The sequence below is a fragment of the Triturus cristatus genome, chromosome 2_1 (assembly GCF_964204655.1).
Source record: "Triturus cristatus chromosome 2_1, aTriCri1.1, whole genome shotgun sequence".
Lineage (NCBI taxonomy): Eukaryota > Metazoa > Chordata > Amphibia > Caudata > Salamandridae > Triturus > Triturus cristatus.
This window is the reverse complement of record NC_140581.1, coordinates 1,085,520,323-1,085,548,019: the sequence shown is the minus strand read 5'-3', so window position 1 is coordinate 1,085,548,019 and position 27,697 is coordinate 1,085,520,323.

Here is a 27,697-nt window from a genome sequence, read left to right as displayed (position 1 = left end):
CAATATATCAGGTAAGGGACCAGGATCCGAATGCTGACTCTGATATAGTATAATGAGTTGTTGAATCATATAAATCCCAGCTAAACGCTGTTCATCTGGGGTGAGATTAAAAAATGTGCGTGCTACTGTATCATCACTATATTTTCCGGGACTGTCAACCCAATGGACAGCTGACCTGGCTAATTCTTGTTCATCCATAGAATCGAGAAAATGATAACCCCTTCGTTCTCGGAGTAATTTGTCAGCTGCTTGGAACGAATGCTCGTTAGACCTTATATGGACTATGGGTGTTGGGAAACCCCTGTTATTGTCTGGACACATCGGACGTATCGGGTCAATAAGACATCTATTATTATTACAAGATCTTCCTCTACCTACATAGGCTATAGTTTCTGACTGTCCTGTGGGCAGTCCTGATCCTTCTTCCTCGCTTTGTTCGAACTCGTCTACCGCTAATCTTTCTTCGTGTAGGCGTTCTATTTCTTTACGGATCTTTCGGCACATGGCTATTATACAATTCTGCTTATCATGTCTTCCTTCTGATATATTCTGACTCCATCTGGTAAGAATTTGCATTGCTTCCGGGTCTACCCCTGGTCGGTCTTGATTTCTGATCACACAATTTATGAGGAAACGTAACAGTTACCCCTGTATCTCCACTTTCTGGTATTCCCTAGCTCTGTTAATACATTCTGGATCTCGCCCTGTTTGGACAAAATGGTATATTTTATCTAGATGCGCAGTCATTCCTGGTAATTTCCCTAAGTACACTGCGGCTCGTCTGATACGTAATGATGCTAGGGTCATTTCGTCCTCTTTTCCGGGCACAGGGTCATATCTACAATCTATAAGAAGTTCCTTAAGCGTACGGGCATTTATGAGTTTGGGTGTACGTGAATGTCCTGACTCTTGAAAAGTACGTTTATTTATTCTGGGTGGCGTAGAAAAAATATTGGTAGCACCTCCCGTAGCCCCGTCTGGGGTATCGGGCGTGAAAGGATTCGTTGAACGTGATACAGCAACTATAGGCGTGGATACAGCTATAGAAGTATCTGCAGGGACAGATGTAGAAACAGATGTGCTTGCCGGAACTCGTTGCTGTAGAGATACGGGTACCGGATCTTGGCGTTGAACCTCCCTGATAGGTGGTCTATGTGGGGCGGAATTAGCATACTCGGGAGCTGCGTCATCTAAATATGAGGAAAGAAAAACATCTTCTGCGGTTCTAGGATGCCCCTTAGGATGTACCTTTATTGGGAATAATGGGGGTGGCAAGTCTTTCGGTATCTCTGGAGTAGCCTTAGGTAATCCTTCGGCCAGAAGGGGATACATACCATTCATAAGGGCATTTCTTTGTCTGTCTACTTGTTCTGATTTCACTCGGATACCTTCCTTAATTAATAGATTTTCTCGGACTTCATTAGAATTCTCTTTACTCTTCTCTTCCTGTCTACGTGCTTTTTCTGTTCGTCTATGTGATTCTTTACGCCATAATTCAATGGCGTCTTTCTGTGATTGTCTAGCTTTCTTTTTCCATAATTCTTCCTCTACTTTCACGATGCACTCTGCATCCCAGGTTCCCGCTGTGGGCCACCTCTGACTTTCTGGTAATTCCTTAGTGTAGTCTACCCATAGATCGAGAAATAATATGGCGTCTAGGCCATGTTTATGATACATGAAGTACCCTGGAGTGTCCCTAGGAGGAATAGGAACGGCTTCTTCGAGTACCCCTTTTCTTGTAGTGATCTGTCTTAGTTTCGAAAAGAGCGGCATATTGAGAACTGATCTGATACTTAATCTTGAACACACTTAGTACAAAAGCACAATAATGAACAACCATTCATACCACAATATGCCGGACGTTTAACACATTAAACATTAAACATTAAACATTTTTTTAACCTTTAAAAATAACCAACAATGATGATCGTCTGCATAACTAATCACCAAGCATAATTCTTTGACAATAACTAGATACTTCGGAATACTTGATATACTGCTAAACAGTACATATACACTGCTAAAACAGTGCAGACCGGATTTGTGTACCCAAACCCGTCTTGACCGGCACAACCTATGTGCACGTCAGAAATGCCTCCCCAGCAATGGTACTCACCGGGTAGCTTCGGAAACGGAAGGCCTCGGAGACTGAACTTGGATCGGACTGGACTCGACTCGACTCGTTGGAAACTGGACTTGACTTCGAACTGGTGGGCCTCTGTATACCTCGGATCTTGCTCTCTCAGCTAGGCTCTGGTCGGGATACTTCGCACTTCTCACCGCCTCGTCTGGGTGTTGATCGCAGCCTCAGTCGCCCCCGCTTGACCGGAGGGAGATACAGGAAATCCTGCTGGTACGCGTTATTGTCCGTCCAGCTGTGGCAGGAAACCGGGCCTGCAACTCACCGCCGGCGCGTGAGATGAGAAAGTGTCCCTGTTCGGGCGCCATTCATGTGGTAAATAAAATTCCTTTACCGGGACTTAATTTGATGCGGAAACATAATAAAATAGCTCAGTAAAATGAGAGGCAGAATCCGTGGTATTAGAGGTTCGGAATGGGCTTTATTCCAATGAACGATTATAATCGGTTGCTCCAGGTTCCATCACCACGGAGGTTCAGGAAGTGAAGTACATACTTTATTGACAAGAAATGACTTTTATAGTACATACATTACAATGAAGCGAATGCAGTAGGCGTAACAATTGATAAGGAAAATGACGATTCATATGCGTAACCGAAAATGGGTGTAATAAGGAGTAAAAAGGAACATAATTGGTTATGATGTCATATATAGGTGGATCTATAAGATAATACTTGGCATAGATGCGCACGCAGCAGCATGACGTGTGATTGACGTGCAACTGGGGGTGAAGGGGACTTGACATTTAGCTCTACATGTGGAGACGAAAAGTCTGGGGTGTCAAGTCAACCTAATCCCAAATCATATCTAACATCCTATGTTTAAAGAACTATGTTATCCACAAAAGAAGGACTCTTGGACAAAATCTATTCTATACTGACTGTGTGTGCGTGCACAAGCGTCTAAGTGTCTACACTAAATGCGAGGGGGTAGGAATATTCCATGGTAACAGGACTATGAATTACTTGCATAAAGACAGAGAAGCCGAGCCTTTGCTCGGTAGCTGGAAGAATGTTTACTTAAACTACTAGACAGGAATGCATCGGGCAGGGAACGGAGCAGATAATTTTGAAGGTGAAATACAGTTCTTGGCAGGCAGCAAGCTGATGTCAGGCTTCGTGAGCCGCGCAGAGAATGAGACAAAGTTCATGGTCACAGATGCAGGCTCAGACTGGAGTTTTCAGAGGCAGAAGGCAAGAAGAGTTCGATGACAGAATCAGGGCCTACTTGCCTGGACTGTAAAATGGCATAAGTGAACCATATAAAGGCGGTGGCCTTTCGTACTTAGGAATGGAATATCCGGCCCATTCATGGCGGATCAACAGAGGACATGTTAACGGTGGACGCACATGTATTTGCGTCTTCATAACTGGAACTGGAGGGAGCATACATGTACTTGTAACATGCACATAGAACCGTTGGGGTCCAAGATAGGGGACACAACTGACCAGAAAAATCCATATTTCCACATAAGAACACAGGGAACAAAAATAAAATGCTGCGAGATAAGCCTAAAGAATAACAATAATTCCCTATGGCTGATACTGATAATTTACCATGGCAGGTAACAGATGAGATTGAATTAAAATGTACATTTATTTGGGCCCATGGAGAACCACTGTGTCCATGTAATACCCGTAGAATTCATATAGTAATACAATCTCCCATCATATTAGCGGCCCTCCCTTATGTATTCCTCACAAACATTTATGATTCAGGAACTGAAATATGAATGGAACACCATATCCTCAAACACTGCAGATAGTAGTTTATGTTAACGATAATATTGTAATGTATTGCGTCAGGCACAAATCCTCTTAGACCCTCCCCCCATAAATGCACCCGATCCAGATATAACTATGGAAGAAGTATGGTAGTATTTGTGAAGCCAGGTACCATTGCTTAAAATCTGTACATGTTCACCATTGCTGTAGGTTAGTGATATTCATTGAACACAAAAATATTAGTGAATGAGACAGATTCAAAAGGGACATAAGATAGTGGGCAAAAAATAAGGGAGTAAAAGTGACAATTACATACTCATAGGAAATGCACACATCCTTAGGGGACCATGGAGACTCCTTTGGAAACCATAATAAAAACTTTCCTTTCAGATGAGCAGTAGATACAAAGTATTGTAAACAATGGTACAAAGGTTCCAAGAGCCATGGCCAAAGGAAGGGACATTTGACAACACCATGATTGAACACACATTGACTTAGATTCGTTCTAAGTATAATAGAAAGAAAAGACAGAAAAGGGAAGCCACCCTTTCATAATGGTGGGTATACCGCGATACAAAAGATAACGCGAAACCCACAGCACCTAAAGAGACACAGCCCCCAGAGAAGCCCCCGCCCTATGGTCTTTACCCCACTCTGCCAGCTGCAGAGCAGGGTACCAAGATCCCGTTAGAGTTTCACCTAAAGACAAAAGACAAAAGTCACAGGGAGACGAGGTATCCTGGGACCCCACCCCTACAACTCCTCAGGCTGGTCCAGAACTGGACTGGAGAGACAGACGTATAAATAAATTGCAGCACACCGTTAGACAGGCAGAATGCTCTAGAAGTCCAGCTCACCTTTGAGGGACATGTTGTTCTTATGCTGTTAGACACTTTTGCAGATACTTTGAGAGAGGCAACTGAGGGATGGATAAGAGAAGAAGAAGGATGGGAAAGGGACATAAAGACATACAATACCATGAATCCCCAAATGAGTTACAATACAAAGGGGGGACAGGAGAAGATGAGGAGTGCGAAGACAGTCCTTACAGGGTTACAAATGATCAAAACACTAACCGAAGACCATATAATTTCCACCTGCATCCTCTGTGGAGGTCATTTATGGCAGTAAGAAACATCTCAGAAATGTGGAAGAAGTCAATTCTAAAAAAGAGTAGGTCAAAGCTAACACCCATACAGGTAATAGAATACAAGGAGGGCAGTTATTATTGTCAGCCTTTTTCAGATGAATTGGCAAAATGGACTAAGGAGGAGGGGAAGAAGCAAGGTCTCCGAGAAGGATCTTTTCAAACCTTCGACTTAGCAACTGCCGAAGATTTTATACGGCAGGGATAGGGTAACCCAGATTGAAATTATCCCTAAATGCAATAGTGCCTCGCAGTATTGGAGCAGTATGCGATAGATAAACCAACTGAAGTGATTCGAAGTAATAGACCAGATCCGAAGTTAGGCACAAGACCTGTCAAACCTCGACCAATAAATCAGTTACCTCTCATTTTCAAGGACGGACAACTGCCCACATGCGTTCCCTTGCCACAGATGGATAAAGAAAATTTAAAGAGAGCACTACCCCTGCTGCCTGAGGGAGCTGGAAAAAGGATAGGATGCTTTGAGAAACACACTGCTGGAATGAACCCTGCCTTGGGCAATGTTAGCAGCTTATTAAGTTCTCTGGTTGGAGACAAAGTAAATACCTTTTTTACCAGAGCAGGATTCCCTCAAAAAACATTGATGAATACACAGTTTAATGGGTCATTCTTCAACAATATGCATCAATATGTCTGTGATGTGCTTCAGCAGACATACCCAGAGAGGCCAGACTTTGGATCCCTTATGCTAGAGAAATATGACCCTCTCTTTTCTGGAAGATTGGTCGATTTTATGCTATGCTCCTGGTATTACACCAGGTAGGATGTTGTCACTCATAGCTCGGAAGGACTTGGGACAACAGGTCAGAAAAATTCCTGTGGATGCAGAGGCATTTTTGCATGGTATATATGTGCATACACCAGTACTACTGGGAAAGGCAGTGCAGATACCAAAAGAACTATTGGCAGACCAGAGAAGTCTGTGGATCCTATAGAAGAACCTGACATGGTGTTAGAAATAATGGTCCTTGTAATAAAGCCATGTTATGCATTATTGATAGCTTTTGACAAGAGACAAGCAACGTGGGCATCAGTAGTATTTACGGATCCAGAGGTTAAATTGAGACATATATCAGATGAAGAATGTTTGATGATAGCCCATCAATTGAGACAGTTGTATTTCAAATGGATATTCCTATTGGAGAACGGTTACAGAACAGGACATTGCCAAAGCACACACAAGACAGTACAATAAGTTAAAAAGATTTGGTAAAGGTACCAGAGAGACTGTGGACAAAGAGGGTGCGTGGACTAAGAGGGTGTGGCTTACATCTTTGGTGGCCGAATTTGAAGCTGGGAACCAGGTTCGAGTCTGGTAGGAGGCTCAAACATCCTGTGATTCTGAGCCATCTTTGCAAGTGGTTCATTGTCACACAGTTAATCCAGCAACATTCTTTACACACCCATTAACGATGAACAGATACATGACTGTGCTAATTACACACCAGACAGAGTAAGTAAGGTGGAAGAGGACCCCATCCCAGAAAGCATTGTTGCTTTTTGTTGATGGGTCTTCCTTCATAGGTCAGGAAACAGGGTTTAGACATTCAGAAGCAGTAGTTGTGAGAGCTGAACAACAGGGATCATCTGACACATTTCAAACAGTTAGCCAGATGCCACTACCTTCTCATTTTTCAGCACAGATTCAGTGGAGTGCGGTGGACGAAAGCCTGCCTGATGAGTATCCAAACACTTACTGGTTTATAGGAAAGAGCTAAGACAGGTGGCTACATGGGACTCCAGCAGTTTAGCTGGAAACGGGAGGAGTGATATTGGTCTATAATTCTCCAGCTTTCCAGGTTCCTTAAAAGCTTGCTGTACAATGCCATAGGAAAGAGAACGATTAAGGAATTCCAGGATAGTGTCAGGGAAGGCCCGATAGATTGCTTTCAGTATGTTAATAGGACAACCCTCCTTAGGGGAGCCCGATTTGACCTTTACTACTAAATCCAGAAAAAGTTGCATATCCAGCATGGGAAAGGTGTTAAGAGAGTTGGCATAGGTCATACTGTCTTGAGTACTACTATTATTAGGATCAATGGAGTTTAAAAAAAAAAAAAAAAATTCCACGAAAAAGGAATTCAAGTCATTACAAAGTTCCTGGGTAGCCGTGAGAGGCGGGGTCACTCAACTGGGATTGGATAGTTCTTTCACAATCCTAAAGATTGCTTTGGAGCTGTTGTCAGATTCAAGTACCGTGTTAGTAAAGTAGGCTCTCTTAGCCTCCAAGATGGCTGTTTTGTACGCATGCAAAGTAGCAATAAATATATGCAGGAATATCAATACATGGCAGTAATCATGCGTACTCCTACGATGCAAATCTTATCTAAGTGTATCTAGCATGTCTGTGGGTGTAAACCCAAGAATCCCCTGGGAAAGAGCCAACCCCAGTATGTATGTATGTATGTATGTATATAATATTTATTAAGTGCACTAAACACCCCACGGGTACCCTGGCGCTGCAATACGTAATTTGGAGAACCAATATTAAGCAGAGAGGCAGCAGAGAAAGTGGACGATACTCAGAAGACAAAATCAGATTCTAGGAAACAACCATGGGGCAGATTTATGAGGGACTTGCTCCCCTTTTACTTTTGTGACGCAGCGGCGGCGTAAACCCTGCGCCATGTTGTGCCCCATTTACATCGTGACGCATCTATGGAGATGCGTCACGGTGTAAAGCCCTGCGCCACATGAAACCTGCGTCAGGTTTCATGTGGGCGTTGCTACTCAGGGGGGGCGTTCCGTCGCAGGAACGCCCCTGAAAAGTGACTCAGTGAAATCTATAAGATTTCACTGAGTCACTTTCCCAGCGCTGATGCGTCAAAACCCTGCGCCTGCTTGAAGCAGGCGTAAGGCTTGACGCACCATGTTAGGGATAAGGTAGGTTGGAACAGTGCTGGAGTTACGTCGCGCTTGCGACGCAACTTCAGCACTGCGCCAACCTTACGCCGGCAGATGCGTCACGTATCTGCTTGTCCTTGCGCCACTATGCGCCGCATTGTAAATGCGGCGCATCTGCGGTGGCGCAAGGGCAAACTTGCGTGACCCTTCTTCCCTGGCGCATCCATGCTGATTTGCAGGGATGCGCCAGGGAACATAAATCTGCCCCCATGTCTTAATCCTTTTCCTGAACAACAGCAGGGAATTACACTGTCTGATATCAGGTGGCAGCTCATTCCACAACCTTGCTGCAGCAGTGCTGAAAGCACATCCACCCAGTCTGACCCTATTAAACCTAGGAACTTTCACCAGACCGGTCGAGGAGGAGTGGAGATGTCGAGTGGGGATATACCAGTGTCGTTTTTCTTGCAGGGGTTTCGGTCCCAAGCCATGCAAGGCCTTGAACACTATACAAAAGGACTTAAACTGTACACTTTGCAACACTGGTAGCCAGTGTAGCTCGGCCAAGCATTTTGATGCAGAAGAGTCTCGCGGTTTAGCCAAAGCCAATCTTGCCGCCATGTTTTGAACCCGTTGCAAACGTTGGATCAAATATTCAGGAGAGTCCAGCAACAGGGCATTACATTACAATAGGCGACTTAAAATTGCGCCCTACACTACTAATGCTCTGGCCGAGGCAGGCAGCGATGGAAGAATCTTTCTCAAGGCTCTAATCAGTCCAAAACAGCATCCCGCCATTTTGTTCACCTGTGCCTCCAGGGTCAGATTAGCACTAAACAGAACTCCCAAATTACGTCCCATATTGGCCGGGACCAAGGGAGAGGAAGCTGAAGGTTGGGTACCGTCCAAAGATAAAATGATATAATTATCATCAGCATAATATATCAGCTTCACCTTATGAGCCTGAATTATATCAATCAGAGGACTAAGATGTACATTAAACATAATCGGCCTGATAGCAGACCCCTGTGGGACACCATGGCCGATATTGATAAAGATAGATTGAAACGGCGGAAGAGCCACCGCCTGATGTCTACCCAAAAGATAAGAGCGGAACCAGGCCAAAGCAGTGCCTGCCACTCCTGCCTCTTCAAGGCGGGTCAGCAAAATACTATGGGTGACCGTGTCGAAAGCAGCAGACAAGTCAAGCAATATTAATATTGCTGATTGTCCCTTGTCTGCCAACAACCGAATGTCCTCCATCACGGTCACCAAAGCAGACTCCGTCCCGTGTTCTGGACGAAAGCCAAATTGGACATCCACCAACTTGTTATTACTCTCCAGAAACACAGACAGAGATCTGCTGACCCAGCGTTCAAGGATCTTCACGGGGTATGGTAAGAGGGAGATTGGTCGATAGCTCTCCGGGCGTGCTGGATCAAGAGTGGCCTTCTTCAGGAGAGGAGTAACCACCGCCTGTTTCCAGCTAGATGGTACCTCCCCACTGGAAAGTGAATGGTTACAGATCTGTCTAAGACTAGGAAATAGATCTGAAGCATATTCCTTCCAGATTTTATGAGGAAGAGGGTCCAGTGGGGAGCCAGAAGAGACCCCCATAGCCAGCCCGCCGAACTCCTCCTCTGGTAACAATTCAAAATGCTCCAGAGTGCTCAAGTTTGCAGTCCCAGCTTCCACCTCTACACATGACGTCTTCCCTGCATCAGTAGACGAGATGGTTATCAATCTACTACTATGGCTTGCTGCTACCGCTGGAATAGTAGTTTTAAGTCCATTGATGATGGTACTAATCTTTTCCTCAAAAAAGATTGCCAGTTTATCGCAGAGATCCAGAGATGGCAGAATCTCATTTTGCAAGCACCTAGGATTGGCAATCTCATTGACCAATCTAAAAACACATTTAGATTTATTAGGTGATTTCAGAATGGTTTCTGCAAAATATTCTGATTTGGCCAAGAAGATTGCTTTTTTATAGATGGATATAGCTGTTTTCCATGCAGTCTTATCCTCCTCTACATAGTGCTTTCACCATTTCCTTTCAGCCTGTTTACAATTCAATTTCAAATTTTTTAGATTTTCATTAAACCATCTGGCTGAAGGTCTACCTCTACTTTTGCATACTTTCAGAGGAGCAATTAGATTAACAGTTGCCATAATCTCACTACAAAATTCTACATATTTCTCTTCCACTGATCTGGCAACATCTAAAGCCCTATTGATGGCAAACGTTGAGGAGGATGTTACCTTCTTTAATGTCCTCTTCCAATCCCTATGCAAAAAGCTCCTAACTTCCCCATTAGCAGGAGCTTCTCGACTAGGGATAAATGTCAAGAATTTAACCAAAGAATGGTCAGTCCACTCCATCGGAAGTACTTTTATATGCCCGGTAGCATTTTCCTCGCTAAAAACCAAATCCAACATGTGCCCCCCTATTTGTGTAGGCTCCGTCTCCCCTTGACGGAGTCCAAGGTTCTCACAGGATTGGAGAAGAGTAGAATATCCTGTGTCCAACTTGCCATTGAGCCACATGTTAAAATCTCCAACTATAAGCACTCTTGAATGCGTAAGGGCCAAATTATCAATCACAGCAATCAAAGCCTGCAGGTGAAGCATATTAACAGTCCCAGGGGGTCTGTAACATACTATACCATTGAGCAGGTGTTCCTTGTTTGTGAAAGGCCTTTTATCCAAGAGGACACGCCAGCCCTAAATCGACCACCGAATCAGGGTAAGTCCAAGTTTCAGTCATAAACACAGCATCTTAATGGTGTGCCTCAATAAGTAGTTGGATCTCTGTACAATGTTTAGGGAGGGAGCGAACATTCAATAGTCCACAATTTAAAGCGTCCCTCCTACAGATGTTAGCATTCAGGCTAGTAGTTCCCGCAAATCTCAATACTCCTACCTCACTGCTCATGGTTTCGCCAATCTTCCGCAGGGTCTCACTTGAATAGCACTGAGTCCCTGCGTTGCAAGCAGCATGGCCAGCGCTGAGCGCGGTCCGAACGCAGACGGGTGCAGACGGGCTTGCCTTTGGCACGTCCACGCCAGCAGTACCTGATGGGAGAGAATGAAGGACCCCATCTTGGTCTCGAGTTGGACAGCCCGCAGCGGATGTCAGACAAATGCGTGCTGTAGCTTCTGCAGGCCGGGACCTCACGTCTAGTATCAGCGTGAAAGCTTCTCCTCTGGTTCCCCCTCAAAGATGTGATTCTTTTATACCCCAAAAGTACCCTAAGAGTTTCTACCTAGATATGTATTGGCTTGCTATTATGTATAGTGGACCTGTCGTCCAAGGATAACATTAGCAGTGACTTTTGAACAGAATTATTATACAGAAGATGGCACTCCTGCTGTGTAGGTCCCGGGCAGGCACTTAATATATGATACTAGGAATCCTCAAGCATATTAGATGAGGCCAGTTTCGGAGAGAACTGGTCAACGTTTATTCAGCCTATAACTAGGTAGAAGGTCAGGGCCCGAACCATTATGCAGAGCAAGGTAGGATGAATGTAGGTAAAAGGTTGTGTAGCTACCTAGGCCTATTTTGAGGTACATTGGGGTTCATAACACCAGCACACACCACAAAAGAGTATCTTCTTGCTACATTACATGCAGATTGGCTTATTCCACAACTATCTGAAATGATTACTATGTATATTACAGAATGTGCTATGTGTCAACAGTATAGCCCCAAGCCGACCTTAAAGGTGATCACCTCAACAATACCACCCCCAATAGGTCCATTTAAAAATCTACACTTAGATTTTGTCGACATGATATAAAGATGTAACAATTACAGGTTTCATATAGTAGTTGTTTGTCAATCCTCACAATGAATTGAGGCAGGACCCTGTGAACACAATTATGCTAAAGCAGCAGACAACTTTCTGATTAAAGAGGTAATACGAAGATGGGTGTGGCAATGGGCACCATTTTGTCAATACGATCTTTCAACACATTTGCACCGCCTTAGGAATAAAACATAAACTGCCATCTGTTTATCACCCCTAAAGTAATGAAATAGTGGAGTGCTTGAACAGCCTCCTCGCGAATAAAATAAGCAAACTGTGCTATTCTACAAAAGAAATGGCTTTACCACCTACCACTGGCTTTGTACGCCCTCAGAAATCAACCAGGAAATGATCACCACTTAACATCACATCAAATAGCGACAGGACATTCCATGCCCACCCCTTTAATGATAACGAGGCAAAAGACTGAAGCCCATAAAACAGCTGAAGTTTTAGGTAATGAAATGAAATGAAAGTTCGAATTAATTAAACCTATCAAGTCCAGCAGACCAGTCCAATACCCGTTGGCCAGGATGTTAATGTGCAGAATTTCGCCCGGCCAAGGAAGGATCCCAATTGTAGTGGTCCCTTCTCAGTGACAATTCGTACTCCCACTGCAGTAAAGGTGGATGGCAGGGAACCATGGATCTATGTGAAGGATATGGGTCCTCTCCCTTATGCAACTTATGTAATATGTCTGCACAGGATCGAACTCATGTATTGTTTATATGTTCTGTATTGCGTCCACTTCGCTTAAAGTGGTTAAGACCAATATGTTTGCAATTGGGTATTCTTGATATGAACTCTTTTTTGCAGGCTTTATATACTCCTCCAAATGAAATGTTTTGCTTCAATGTTTTTAACTTTTTTAAAGGTTTTTTAGCTATTTATTGATGAAATATGGAGGTCTTGTGTTGTAAATTGTCTTGTTCAGTGGAGAGTGTTGTATTTGTCATTCTGTACTTTGGGAATATGTATTTGCATTTGTGTATTTTGATTATGTGGCCCTCTTTGGAGTGCCAAAACATAATAAAATAAATTGAATTGAATTGTGAAGGATGTGCGACTGGATCCCTCTGTGCCTCAGACACCTCCACAGAAAGAAAGGGAAAATGAGACAATAGTAACAATGTCTCCCTTCATAGAGAATTATTTTATCGACTCTACTAGCTGACAGTTCTGTGCTGCTGTTTCATTTTTATCTTTATGTCTTATGCTGCTGGCCACATTGAAATGTTATTTTACTTCATGCATGGGATTATGTAATAATATTATGTGCTTGCAGAGAGCAGTACCTGAACAGAAGAATATATCTCATGGTATTCCTGCTTGCTTATTAGATGTTATGTGGTATCAACAAATTATGGAGCTAGATACACAGCCTATTAATACTTCTTGTTTCGTTTGTGCTTTGATTCCACATGCTACAGACTCAGATAGGTTACCCTCGTTGAAGGAGTTACCGCAAAATATTACCATGTGTCTGTTACATCTTTTCCTTTGTAGAATATGAGAGCAGAAGCAACCACTGCAGGTCAAACAGGGAACATTCCTTGCAAACTCTACACAAAGTGAGAAAGAGTGAGCAGATGTAATGAATGCCCCAACAGACTGTAAAGAGCTACCAATTAATTTATATGCAATCACCAAGACAGGGATTATGAGGTACATGGATAAAACATTACAGCAGGAATGTTTAGGGGTATATCATTCTACATTTTTCTGCAAGAGTTACTTTGACACACCCCTACCCCATGATTGTCAGGAAAGGCCATATTTCTGAGTAAATGTATAAGTATATGTTCATGGTCATTGGAACCATGGCGCTACATTTGAATGCAGGGCCCTATCTCTATGGAATGGAAAAAAGACTGATAATAGACAGCAAAGGTGTCAGGCAGTGTGATATGAGAATATATCTAGAGTAAGTTGGGTAGAAACTCCTACAACTCTTTGTGCATGTAGAAAACGCATTCTTTGTTCCTTGTGTTTCAGGGGAAACGGAAGGGTCCTGGTAGGGAAGAACATCAAATGCAATATCAGAACTTACAACTCTGCCATGCAATGGGGCACCTCCAGCCTTATGGATTTTCAATGTAGCTGTGGTGAGTGGCTGTATACGCAACTTCCTTCAGAATGTCAAGGACTCTGCTGTTTGGTCACTGTACACAGTTACTCACGGGTGATTCCAGGAGTCGATATTTCTCAACTGATTGACCATTCCATAAGCCCTCCAGCGACCGTGCTACACCATAACCGGAGGAAAAGAGCTGCAGAGTATTATGGAACTACCGCCTGGGAAGATGTCTTGCAAGAGCACACACTGTTTAATGACACCCAAATCCTATTTAGAAGAATTCTTCTATTAATTCAAGCAAAGCCAACTGGGTGTTGGCTCCAGATTGCTAACTGGGAGTTAATGATGACAATAAACGCCACTGAAGATGGCGTCAATGCAATCAAGGAGGAGCTGTGAGCGATGAGAGTAATGATTATGCAGCATAGATATGTGTTGGACTTAATGATGCCTATGGAAGCAGGAGTATGTGCCAAGATTCTAACTGCCTATTGCACATATTTACCAGCCAATGACGCTGTCACGGGACACTCACAAATGCTAAACAAGCTCTGCAGACCTTGCTAAAGAAGATGGTGGATGAGGGAGGTGTCCCCAACAAATGGCTATTAGGGTGGTTCACATGGTACCATCCTGGATGTCAGGACTTTGTAAGGCCTTGTTGCCTGTTCTTGTGATACTGCTTTTGATGTTCTGTGTCCTTCAGATAGTGATAGAATGCTATAAAAGGTTTAGCCAGAAGTTAGGAGAGATGTTCACTAATATGCTAGTCAATAAAATGCAGGCCGTTGAGGAGAATGTATACACATGGATGACTCCAAGCAAAAGGGAAGGAGAGGAAGTAGCTGAAAAATCAACCAAAGGGGGAAATGTTATAAGAAATGCAGAAAATGAAGAAGGCTATATCAATGCAAGCATCAGCAGAAAGTTGTGTGCAGATGCACGCATTAAAAGAGAAATACAGGCCTAAGCTATTTGCAATAGTAGAATCGAAAAGCAGCACAAAATGGAGTCAGGTCCCAGCGGGAGGGAAGTAGAGACGAGCTTTAGTAGAATAGAGAAATATAATTAGGCATAGCAGAAATGGAAATGTACAGGCCTGCATTGCGAGAACAGGTCTCTGAGAAAATATATCGATAAGGTAGCACAAAGGCACAGGATAGGTGAGAGGTTAGATCTGGTAGAGCAGTAGAAATATAGGGAGTAGAAATTTGTTAGACTTCAAATTGACAAGCCAAGGGCAACCGGTAGAACAAGCAGTGATGTAGAAGCATAATCAAAATAACAAGAGCACATGTATCGCGTTTCATAAACACGTAATTAGCTTTATTGCAGAAAGTATTACTTTTGATATAATGTTGTGCTTAAGTGACTGCCTGATTCATTGTGCAAATATATGATGAATTTATGTTAAAAAATCTCTAAAAGAAACTGGCTACCCCACTGTAAGTCAAAGCTCAGATTACAGTTCCACAGAGCTGTCTGGCCTTTTGAGCGAATTAATAAACTTTATACTATATTGCCAAAAGAAATTGTATCGTCTTTTTCTTTCATCCGGCAACAATACATAAAAGGCTAATGATTTTGATTTGCCTAGACATCACAATGTGTAAATGAGCCCAGATCTACCTTCCCCACTTTCATTTATTCTGGCACATCTAGTAGATCTGGTATGCATTCCCCACAATCTTCCAGAATGAGTAACACAACCAGTGATGCATCTTATTGATTTCAAGCTGCTGGACGTAGTAAGAAAGGCCAATGGTGCTGTAGCCCTTATGCCTCTACTCCTCCTTTCAACATTTTGGGCTAACCAGGTATATTTTCCTGGAGAGGAGATATAAGTACTTTGCATATTTTTTCTGTTTAACCCAACCAAGAGGCCTGATTTAGATCTTGGCGGACTGGTTACTCCATAACAATGGTGACGGATATCCTGTCTGCCGAAATATAAATCCCATAGAATTTATATTTTGGCGGGCGGAATATCTGCCACCGTGTGATGGAGTAACCCGTCAGCAAAAATCTAATTCAGGCCGAATATTTTTCTTTTTTTCCCTCCAATTCAATGTCAACAAAGTTCACGAAACTAATGTTCTAGTTTTATTTCATATCACAAAAATAAATAGGAATTTCTTACCCCGTTTTTGTACAAAAAACGTTCTCAAATCAACAAAAGTTCAAATTTCATGATTGGATGTCTCTTGCGAACAAAGGTCCTTATTTGCGAGATTTTGGCGTAGGGCACCTTGCTGTGCGGCCCTAGGCCAAAGTGAGACGGCTGGAGTGCATGTCTGTCCTTTGTCCCTGGGCTGATGCTGTTTCGGAAGCCTAGTGCTAATGTAGGCACCCTTGAACCATGGTGGAAGTGTGCCTCGGTTGCATGCAGGATGGTTTTTTGCTTTTGGCGTAGGGCACCTTGCTATGCTGCCCTAGGCCAAAGTGAGACAGCTGGAATGCATGCCTGTCCTTTCTCCCTGGGCTGATGCTGTTTCGGCAGCCTAGTGCTAACGTAGGCACCCTTGCACCCTTGCACCATGGAAGCGTGCCTCTGTTGCATGCAGGATGGTTTTTATGCAGTAAGGGGCACCTTCCTGCACAGAAACAATCCTAAGAGGCGTTTTCCTCTGTCAGTGTGTGCTGCAGAATCCAGCACACATAGAAAGAGGAAAGTATGATTTGGCGCTTCCCAAGGTTTACATGATTTTGTAAATATGGGGCAGCGTCGAATTCCATGGGTTTAGAGCGGTAACCTCCAGTTCAGGCAACACCCATGGAACTCATTCCAAGTGCAGAGTAAGGCGACGCAGCGATTTGTGCTGCGTCGCCTTACTCAAGATTTGTGAGGCCACTCAAAGCCATGTAGGGTGGCTTTGAGAGGCTTCATAAATCTGATTCAGAGTCCTGCGTCACACATGCACTGCTTTATGTGGTGCAAAAGTGATGCAGAGCTCTCATAAATAACCCCCAAAGTCTATGAATAACGAGCTAAAAGACATCCTGGATCAGGAGAGAACAGGCATCCAGCTTTTTAATTAGCATCTGTGTATACGAAATTAAATTCAATAATCAACTGGTACACTTCCAGATGTCTCATGTCAACCCCATACTTGTGTGGTTAAACCATATATTGTGCCATTTTATCCCTTGAGCAAACAAACCCTATCCATTACCACAGTCTTAATACCAAGATTATTTTCGTTACCCATGATGTCATATTCATAGACTAGTCTTCCCTCTCTCTTTAAGGCAGTACTTGAGTGAGACACAGCACATCCTGTCCATGTTTTCATTTAGATCCCTGGGTTGCAAAAAATCCAATATTTACCATACCGCTTCCTTCAAACAAATTGATCTTGTATTGTAGTTCTTTGTTTTGATCACGAAAGCCGCACATACTAAAACTTTAAATTGATCATGTTGTGTGGAGCCTCTTCCTTCTGCCAAATGTCTCAAAATCTTTAAGCTTAATCTTTCTTCTCAGTAACACACTGATCTAATAAGAAGGAGATGTAAGTACTCTTGTTTAAAATTATTTGATCATTGAAAGTGAAGTTGTACACCCATACACTGGAAAAAAGATTACGCTTAAAAAGATTTGTGACATGCTGTGTAGGAAATTACCTGTAAATATCCATGTAGTTTAACACATGTGGGGAAAACAATAAGACACAACTGCTTGAAGAACATAAGAGTATCTTTCATAATGAGAACAACACGTTCACAGTAGCCTTTCACTGTAAAGAGGTCCAACACAACATACGTCAGTGGAAGCTTGAGGCACTTGAGCTTGCCATGAATTCTGCCACATTGTTGTTATGGCTTCCAATCATGTTTTTAAGTCTTTTCCCCTTTTTCTAAGTAGATGATCTGTTCCATTTTTAGTGGCCCATCATCATGAAAGTTTCTGAGGGGGTAATTTTGTGAAAAAACTGTTGGCTTAACTGATTGGAAGGAAGTGCCTCTCTTTGCATGATCACCCCGAGGTTTGGGGCTGATGCTGCTTGTTTTTCTTTTTTTTTTACTGTGAAGTTTCTTGATATAGTGACAAAAGACATATGAAATGGGCATTACAAGTCTAAAATCTTACAAAGATAAACAAAATAAATACATATCCACTAAAGCAGGTAAGCAACTTGCTCGTTTGTCATATGATACATAGATATACAGAGTAAACCCCTGAAAAAAGAAATCATACAGTAAAGATCTTCACCTGACCTTCACCAGTCTTCACTGGAGTCATAGCTCACACAGTTTCCGCCTATTCAGATGTACCCTAATGATAATAAGCTCCAACCCATAGATGAGTCTAAACTCCTGCCACCAGGCCTTAGGATCAGGTGATTCCTCCTGGAGCCAAGCCCTAGCGCTACCCAGCCTCGCGACAATGATGACAAAGCAATAGATGCCCCCGAGATTGTGTGGTAGATTCGTAAAATGGCCCTGCTCATTTTTCAACTCTGTAAGTGCACTGAGACTGCCAAACAGGCCTCATTGCCAATGGTCTGCCCCTTAAAACGTATCTGTCCTATTGGTTCACCCACAATTGACGAAAGTTAGCTTACTTATAAGTTCCTATTAAATGGCACCGGAGTACCCAGGGCTAGTAAGTTGCAGTGCCCCTTGTGAACTGTAGCCTTGTTTGTGCCATCATGAGTGTAACAAAACAAAGTGTGACTTCCAGCCACCAATGCTGGCTGGTGGAGCAGTTTTCCAACTACTAATGTGACTTTGCCAGTTAAAGTAATGACAAAGCCCATTTTTTTATATATGTAAGTCACTTCTAAGGTAGGACCAACAAGCCCTATGGTGAGGGGCTGTATGTTAAAAGGTAGGGCATATGATTTTGAATGTCCTGACAGTAAAAGCCCCACATTGTCTGTTTTACTGTTAAAAGGCTAGTAGGCCCATTGACGAGTATAGGGTTACCCTCTGATAACTCAGCAGTGCTAACTTCTGAATGCAACTACTAAATATGGTACTTCAAGGCATCATGAATTTGTTTAATTAAATTAGGCTTGATGGTCAAGTCGAATTGAATGTAACTTTTGTCCAAATGGCAACTTTAGAAGGCTGTCAAATATGTTATATTGCACACAAATACTTTACAAACATGAACATTAACTAACCAAAAGTAACTTGAATCACAATGATCCTTCAAATGTACACAAATTTCAGTGTGCAACGGTGGTGTGAGCTCTGCCAAATGCTCGTGTAAACACTCATGAATTACTGGTCCACATCCAAAGTCCACAACTCTAATGGTCCTTAGACTTATAATGCAACCAGTCTCTAGTCCAGGTCTTTCTTGACAAACAATTTCCTCTTCAAGACTCTTGTTTTCCACTGTTTCAAATAGATTATTTAGAAAAATGATGATCTCAACTTTCGAGACTTGCCAATTTAGGTACAGTCTAGGTATTAGTTTTATGTAGAGTAAAAACTAACGGGAAATACCCAAAATGTTGTAGTGTAGCAAACAAGAAGCCCCAATCGAGGGAATCAAATACCTTTGTGGCATAGAAGAAAATTACCTCCATGTCCGGAGTGATTTGATGAATTAGGGCAGAGTGTGCACAGATTATGTGCAATTGACCTTCTTGGCACAAACCCTACTTGGTTGGGATGGACTATGGGGCATATTATCAAGAAACGGCGTTAACCTCTTCGACGCCGATGACGGAACGGTTCCGTCATGCACGTCGATTGGGCTGTGCTTATGACGGAACCGTTCCGTCATGACCCCGCCCGCGCTCAGAACTTTCAGCACCGCGCGGGAATCCGCGCAGCGCTGAAGAGGTTAAAATTAGCGGCAATAATGGGCTTGATTATATGCCCTTGAGAATTCCCATAGAAGCCCATGTTCTGGTGTCAACATGGGCTTCTATTGGAATTCTCTGCGGCATGTTATCAAGCCCATTATCGCCGCTTTAGCGGCAGTTTTCTGCCGCCAAAGCGGCGATAATTTTAACGCCGTGCTTGATAATATGCCCACAAGTTCGATAGCAGTAGTATAAGCCGGTTTGCTAGGCTTTTTGCAAGTATTTTAACACTACAATTCATCAGCGACAGTGGCCGATAAGAGTCACATTCAGTATCGGCTTGTTAGGCTTCACGCATTGATTCAGGCAGTTCACCTCTCACAAGGGCTTACCTATACCCAGCGTGCAGATGGAGTGTCAATAGATCAATATACATTTTGTACATTTCAGCAGGGAGCCCATCAGAGCTCGGTGCTTTATGGGACAGGCACAAAATGCCTTTTGGTGTCATTTAGCCAGGCCAGCGTGTCTTTATCCAGGTAGTCAGCAATTTGGTAGGGTCATGCTGCTTGCGTGAAGGATACAGAGTCTCCAAGTGATCTACAAACTCTCCCTCAATGTCCTCATGAGCATACCGCAGTCTGCCTGCCGAGTCAAGTGTCTGCGTCACTGTCACAACCACCCAGGGTTTTCTTATAGCGTTGGCTTTCCCCAGTCTGTTCCCCTCACAGTATAATCAGGCCCCATGCACATTTACCTAGATAAAGCGCCTCTCTGTCTGCAGTATTCATATATTCTGATATCTTGCTACACAATGCTTCCTGGACCTCTGGGGCAGTATCACTGGGCATTCTACTTTCTAACTGCTTGATCGCAGCTTGTGGCTTGGTAAAGTGAGAAGGTGAGAACGCAGGGTTTGCAATGCCCCATGTTGTTTCGAAATGCAATCTCCTCTTGGCAGCACCTTAAAGGCTTGTCTATCAATCAAGCAATCAATAACTTTATTTGTTACTCTCCAGTAACATAAAAGTATATACAAAGTACAAGCATCATAAAACTTTAACATTAAAATTCACGAACTCATAGTTATGCAAATATACATTTCAAGTGGTAAAAATCAGCATACACATTTAAATTCTGTAATCAGTACAAATTCATACTTATGCAAGTGTGCGTTCCAATTAAGGACAAAAAGTCTGCCCCAGATCTCCATTATTATTGGAATCTTCCATGAATGGGATTAAAAACATACAAAACCAATAAGCTATTTAATTATTGCAAGGAAAGCATAAATACATAATCGTGATAAAATTTCATATTATAAATTTGCTCCGGCCCATTTTAGTATCTCGCAATTATCTACTGGAACCCACTCTGGTCAGATGGAACTTTTTACTTGCCCAATAGCGTGGAGGGAAAAACGCAATTATCAAAATTACTGTCCGCAATTTGCCATAATCAAGGACTCGAGACTTAATCTCTTGGCTCTCTGGTTTTTATTATCAGCATAAAGATTTGCAGATACAAAGTCCTCAATACGAGGCACAACAAGTACATAGGCACTAACACAAAAGCTACTCTACGGAGAATCCGCATACGGCTAAAAATAACTAAAAGTACAATCTCTAAAAGCATGAGGTAGAACACCACCAAGCAAATGTCGATACTAGGGACACTGAACCATACCATCTCTGTCCCTACTCTGCACTAGATGACATCCCTACTTAGCAATCCCTTGAGACCCTCATCGGATAAAAGGTGTCAGAGTGAAACTTCCTAAGAAGTCTTCACTTCGAGAGCTTGGTCTAAGTTGCCCCCTCTATCCCTTCGCCTAGCCTTCCTCTGCTCTGGGCTGCTCTGATCTGCCTCCACCCTCGGGGCGCTGTCCCTAATACAGAACCCCAAATCCCAGAACACGCCCTTTGCGCCTCCTCTTCTGCGGGGTCGTCTTTCAGTAAATTTCCACAGAGCGCAGTCCAGTTCCATCGTCCATCGCTTGGCCTTGAGTCCCAGACGCCATCCACACTAGGAGTTACGATTGGCACATTCCAATACACTCCCATGTCTGGCTTTTACTACCTAAGTCAATTTGTGAACAAAGAGCTTCTCTACTAACGAGCAACTGTCCTTGCACCTGGGGTGAGATCATGCAAAGCAGACATTCTTCACATCTTTTAAGTTGCAATTTACTACAGCCTAAAACCTCTACTGGAATAAATCCTTTTTGGCCTATTGCCCTTGGCTAACATAAGAAAATACCAGGCCTTTCGCCTCAACGATATATGCGAATTCTGGCCACTACTTCGGTTACACAAGCAGGTTTAAATCACAGTATTGACATTTACGTCTTTCTTTCATGTGTGGTCAAACTAAAACAGTCTACAGACACGAATTCTAATCTACACGTTTTAACATCACATTGTTCAAAAAAGGACTAAGCTCTATGCATTGCTTCAATATATACATAAGATGCTTGTACATAGCTAACACTTCTATTAAAATCGATATAGGTTATAAAATTCGTAATACATTGCACACAAAATACCTGAGTACACATTTGATTATATGCGGGTGCCAACTAACAATGAATATAACGCACCCCTACAATTTTCAAACTTTTAAACGCTACATCAGTTCCCCCCTTTGATGACATCCGTCATCACACCATTACATTTCTCTTCTTTAGAACTAATTTAGACCGGGCTAGTCATAACTTTGCCATGTCGAACTCCCTCCAGTCTCTTAAGACTCTCATATTGCTGCTCCTGGAGCTTCGCCATCCTTTTCTCGTTTGCCTTAAGAGCCCTTTCAACCTTGCCTCCTTGATACCACTTCCATGCCTTCACGCATCCCCACAAACAAATCACGCAAACCACAGCAATGATAATCGGCTTCAACACTGATCCCAGAAATCCTCTTCCCAAATTCGCAAACCAAGTTCCCACTCTTCCAAATCCTAATCCAATCTTCTCCCACATATTCTCCTCCGTCAAATCCATAATCTCCTTGTGAATAGTCGTGATGTTATCTATGTACTTCCCTATCTCCTTCGTGTTGTCTGGAATATATGTGCAGCATTCCTGAACCTTCAATAATTTGCAGACTCCGCCCTCTTTGGCTAATAATACGTCTAAAGCAAGGCGATTCTGCATAACCATATTCCGTATCGACAACATCTCTCCAGCCACCAACAACAAAGATCTCGCCGTGTTCATAGACAACTCATCAACCACAGTCGCCAACCTCCTAATCTTCACATCATTCAACACCACACCCATACTAGGTATCATTGCTCCGTATATGTCCCCAATCACTGCACCGGCGTTTGTAGCCCTACGTTTCCTAGACTGTCGCTTCATCTCTAACAACTCCAAGTCCTCTGTATGATAGATCTTTGGGAATATAATGGCCAAATAGCATATGCCATACCAATTCGCAGGTAGTCTGACATAAGCATTCTTCCCACATACATAATATACTGTCGGAATTACCTCTATTGGACCTACCATAAAATTCTTAGCAGAAGCTTCCACTGTGAAGGTCTGAGAACAAGTGCTATGTCCTACTGCGACCTTATCCGTATCGGATTGAGGCCTTCCAATACACAAATTCCCTCTCTGTACCTCATCTAACGCTATTGGTCCATAACTTCCCTTGGATCTGTGAGCCCTCTCCTCGTCTGTCCAATCTACTGGGCTATCTCCGGTGTTTCGTGTCTGGGTCAACTGTCTGTATCTGTCCTCTACCTGGTCTATGAATTTCTTCTCTATCTCAGATAACGCACATGTCAGGTTATTCCTGTGAGCATGCGCCGTATCCAACTTCATAGTCGGTCTAAAATACTTTAGGAGTCTGTCCTCTTTCTTGCTAGAATCATATTTGTTCAAATGCTTGATTGCGGGAACTTCAGGAAGTACCGTGTCAAAATTTGAAAAGAAATACTCGAACTGTCTCCTGTCATAAAATAAACTGAGCAATAAACTACAAGAAATCCCATATGTCAATGGGAGATGATGATACTTGATACCCTCATCCACTGAAGCAGGCAACTGCATACACACATAGCAATCCTTCACATCCATCGCATCAACATACTCATACAGCAACCTTGCATACGCGTTAAGCTTAAAATCACCCTTTGACAAATCCATGTGGAGTCTGCGATCATCCCTCAACTTCGATATTTCCTGTTCTCTAATACTGACACCACTCTGCCCTGGGGTAATAGGTGTGGGTGCTCCCTGAACCTTCCCCTCTTGCCTGTGAGCCACCATGTATGAACTTATCACTACCGCAAATATGGTGACTATCACAACTCCTACCAATGTGCCTATTATCAATTTAGCCCTACGATGTGGGTTTGCAGGATCTGCCATCTTCGGAATGTACTCAGTGTCCAATACAGTCTCTGAAAGGGTAAGTCTCTTTCTCATCAGTGTCTCTTTCGTGAACTTTAGGCAAACCTCCCTAACTTTTCTTCGTTCTATAACGGAAAAATCCCTAATTTTGTTCTTCTTCCGCTCGGATCTAGGTTATCTTCTTCTCTGCTGGCAACCTTCTCAAATCAATCTAACATAAGCGCTGGTCCCAACAGTTCCAAGACTCCCTGCAATATTTCGAGCTTAAGAATGATCAGTTCCTGTGGGTCTGGCACAGTCGTGAACGTCGGGAACTCCAAATTGTCCAAGATCATACCTCGAATAACACTCAGGAATGGCGGACTCGGAATATGAATCGTCAAAATTCCTTCGATCTCCAATCCCGGAACCTTCAGCAACACTTCCACTCTCTGGAGCAGTGTTGACCAATGTCATCGACCTCAACCTTCCCGTGCTCGGTAACCCTGGCATCAGTCACTTGATATGCCCACTCTGGTGAAGCGTACTTCCGACTTGGCACTCGAGTTCTCTTGGACCTTCTCACACCACCTTGAGGATTCTCCTCGTCTCCTGATCCTTCTTCTGGCTCCTCCGAAACTGGTGCAAGGTCTGTGTCCGGAGCCAACCTCAGGTTTACCCGGTTCTGTTTTGCGGGCCAAACCCTTTCTGCTTCTGTAGCACCTCCGGTCTTCTCTTCGATACCCGGTGCACTGACCTCCTCTTCTTCGGCAGAACTTGATTCTGTACTACCCACTGCACCTCTTGCTCCTTCGCCGGTTTCTGGGTCAGTACTTCTTTCACGTTCTTCCCCAACTCGATTCAGTGCATCATCAGCCGCTTCAGCAACCCTTACAGCTTGACTGGCCCTCTCAGGAGGCTCTGTCGGCTCACTGGGATCTTTGTTCTCGAGAGGGGCTGTATCTTCCAAGGGTGCTGGGACTCTACGGGTATGAGAAGCATGCACCCAGTTCGGTAAACCTCCACACTTGACAGCTGTGTTCGTGACAAGGATCACTTGGAACGGGCCGCGCCACCTAGCATCCAAACAACTCTTCCTCACGTGCTTTCGGAGTGGACTAGGACCCAATCGCCTGGGTCCAAGTCGTGGCACCGGTCACTCGCAGCTGGAACCGTTGTTGTCTGCACCTGCTGAGACACAGAACGGACCACGTCAGCAAGGCCTTTACAATAGTCCAAGATCATATCATCAGTGATATTTATCAGAGCAGTAGCAGGTATTGCAGGCAAACGCATCGCTCTTCCCATGAGGATTTCATGGGGTGACAACCCAGTCCTTCTATCAGGCACACTTCGGAGGCTCATAAGGACCAAAGGTAATGCGTCAGGCCACTTCAGAGACGTAGACGAACACACTTTCGCCATCCGAGCCTTCAGAGTTCCATTCACCTGCTCCACTATCCCTGAAGCTTCTGGTCTATAGCTACAGTGTAACTTCTGGTCTATATTCAGAGCAGCACAAAGCAACTTCATAACTTCGCTGTGGAAATGAGTTCCTCTGTCCGATTCAAAGGACGTCGGGAACCCGTACCTTGGAATGAGTTCTCTCAATAGTAGTTTTGCTACCGTGAGCGTGTCACATCTACGTGTAGGGTATGCCTCCACCCACCTGGAAAAGACACATACTATCACTAATATGTACCTCAACCCATTACACTTCGGCATTTCAACAAAATCCAACTGCATCCTATTGAAAGGTCCCCCTGACCTCCCTATGTGGCTCAACGTCACAGCGGTTCTTTTCCCCACATTCATCTGTTGACAAGTGACACACCTCTGGCACACAGTTTCAGCCACTGCACGAAACTTCGGGTTGTACCAAGTCTGACGAAACACTCTCATCATGGCATCCCTACCCAGATGTACAGCACCATGTATCAACCTCGCCATGGGATTCAACAAACTTTCCGGCAACACCGCTCGTCCATCATTCGAAACCCATATATCCACATCTCCCTTCTCACATCCCGCTCGTATCCAGCTGTCACGTTCCTGCTCCGAGACCCCTTCCTGAAGCTGTTTCAGTTCCTCCCATGAGTCGGCCATTGCTAACATCTGACCGTACACCACCTCCTCCCCAGTTTCCTCGACGTGGGTCTCAGTGAAGTTGCATCCCTGTTCTGCACAAAATCGGGCTACTTCATCAGCGTAGTTATTTCCCAACGAGACGAAATCATTTCCCTTTGTGTGGGCAGCACATTTAACAACAGCAATTTCATCAGGACCTTGCAATGCTTTTAACAGTTTCCGTACATGTTCACCATTTCTTATAGGAGAACCTGAAGACGTCATAAACCCTCTCTGGGACCATAGCTGTCCGAAGTCATGAACCACACCAAACCCATACTGGCTGTCCGTGTAAATCGTTACACGGATCTTGTCGGCTGCCAAACAGGCACGAGTCAAGGCAATGAGCTCAGCCACCTGCGCGGAGTGTACTCCTTCTAAACAAGCGGCTTCAACCACACCCGTGATGGTGCATACAGCAAACGCTGCTCTCAATCGACCGACACTGTCTCTTAAACATGAACCGTCCACAAAGAAAATCTCATCTGAAACTGGGAGTGGTTCATCGACAATGTCAGGTCTCGGTTTGGTGCATAGTTCCGTAACGTCGAGACAATCATGGTCCTCACAATCTTCATTATCATCTATAATTGGAACAGGTAACAATGTAGCAGGATTTAAAACAGCACACCTCTTCAATGTCACATTATCGGCTGCAAGGATAACTTGCTCATAACGAGTCAGCCTATTATTCGTGAGGTGCTGCGTTTTAGTCCTAGTCATCAACAGTTCAACAGAATGTGGCACATGTACAGTAAGAGGATGACCCATCACAATGCTCTCACATCTCTCGATGCTGACACCTGTTGCCGCAACGGATCTGAGACATCCGGGCAACGCAGAAGCTACTGGATCTAAAGTAGCTGAGAAATAAGCAACTGGTCTACGGACACCTCCATGATTCTGGGTTAACACTGCTAATGCGCAACCTTCTCTTTCGCAGCAGAACAATGCAAATGCCTTGTTGTAATCCGGCATTCCCAACGCAGGAGCGCTACATAAGGCTTCTCTCAGCCTCAGAAATGATTTCAAACAGTCGTCGTCCCATGGTACCGGATCACTTACATCCTTTCGCGTCAACCGCTGTAAAGGCTTCGCTTCAAAGGAAAAGTTTGGGATCCACTGGCGGCAATAGCCCACCATTCCCAAAAACATTCTAACTTCCCTCTGTGTCGAGGGAACTGGCATCCTCAGAATCGCATCAATGCGATCTGGAGACACTTTCCTTTTACCCTTCTCAATTCTGTGCCCCAAATACTGTACCTCAGGTAAACAGTATTGCAGCTTGTTTGGAGACACCTTGTGACCGTTCTCTCCCAGGAAATTCAACAACGCAATGGTATCGACCCTGCAAGCGTCTTCTGTCTCTGACGCAACAAGCAGGTCGTCAATGTATTGCACCAAAACAGAGTTTTTCGGCAACACAAGACCTTCAAGATTCTTCTTTAAGAGCTGATTAAAAATTGACGGGCTCTCCGTATACCCCTGTGGGATACGACACCACGTTAATATACGATTCTCTAGCCTAAATGCAAAAAGAAATCTACTCTCTTCATGTAGGGGAATCGAAAAGAATGCCTGACACAAGTCAATCACTGTGAACCATCCAGCTTCGCATGGGATCTGGAACAGTATCACAGATGGATTCGGTACCACTGGACAACATGGAACAACTATGTCGTTTATTTTCCGCAGGTCTTGCACTA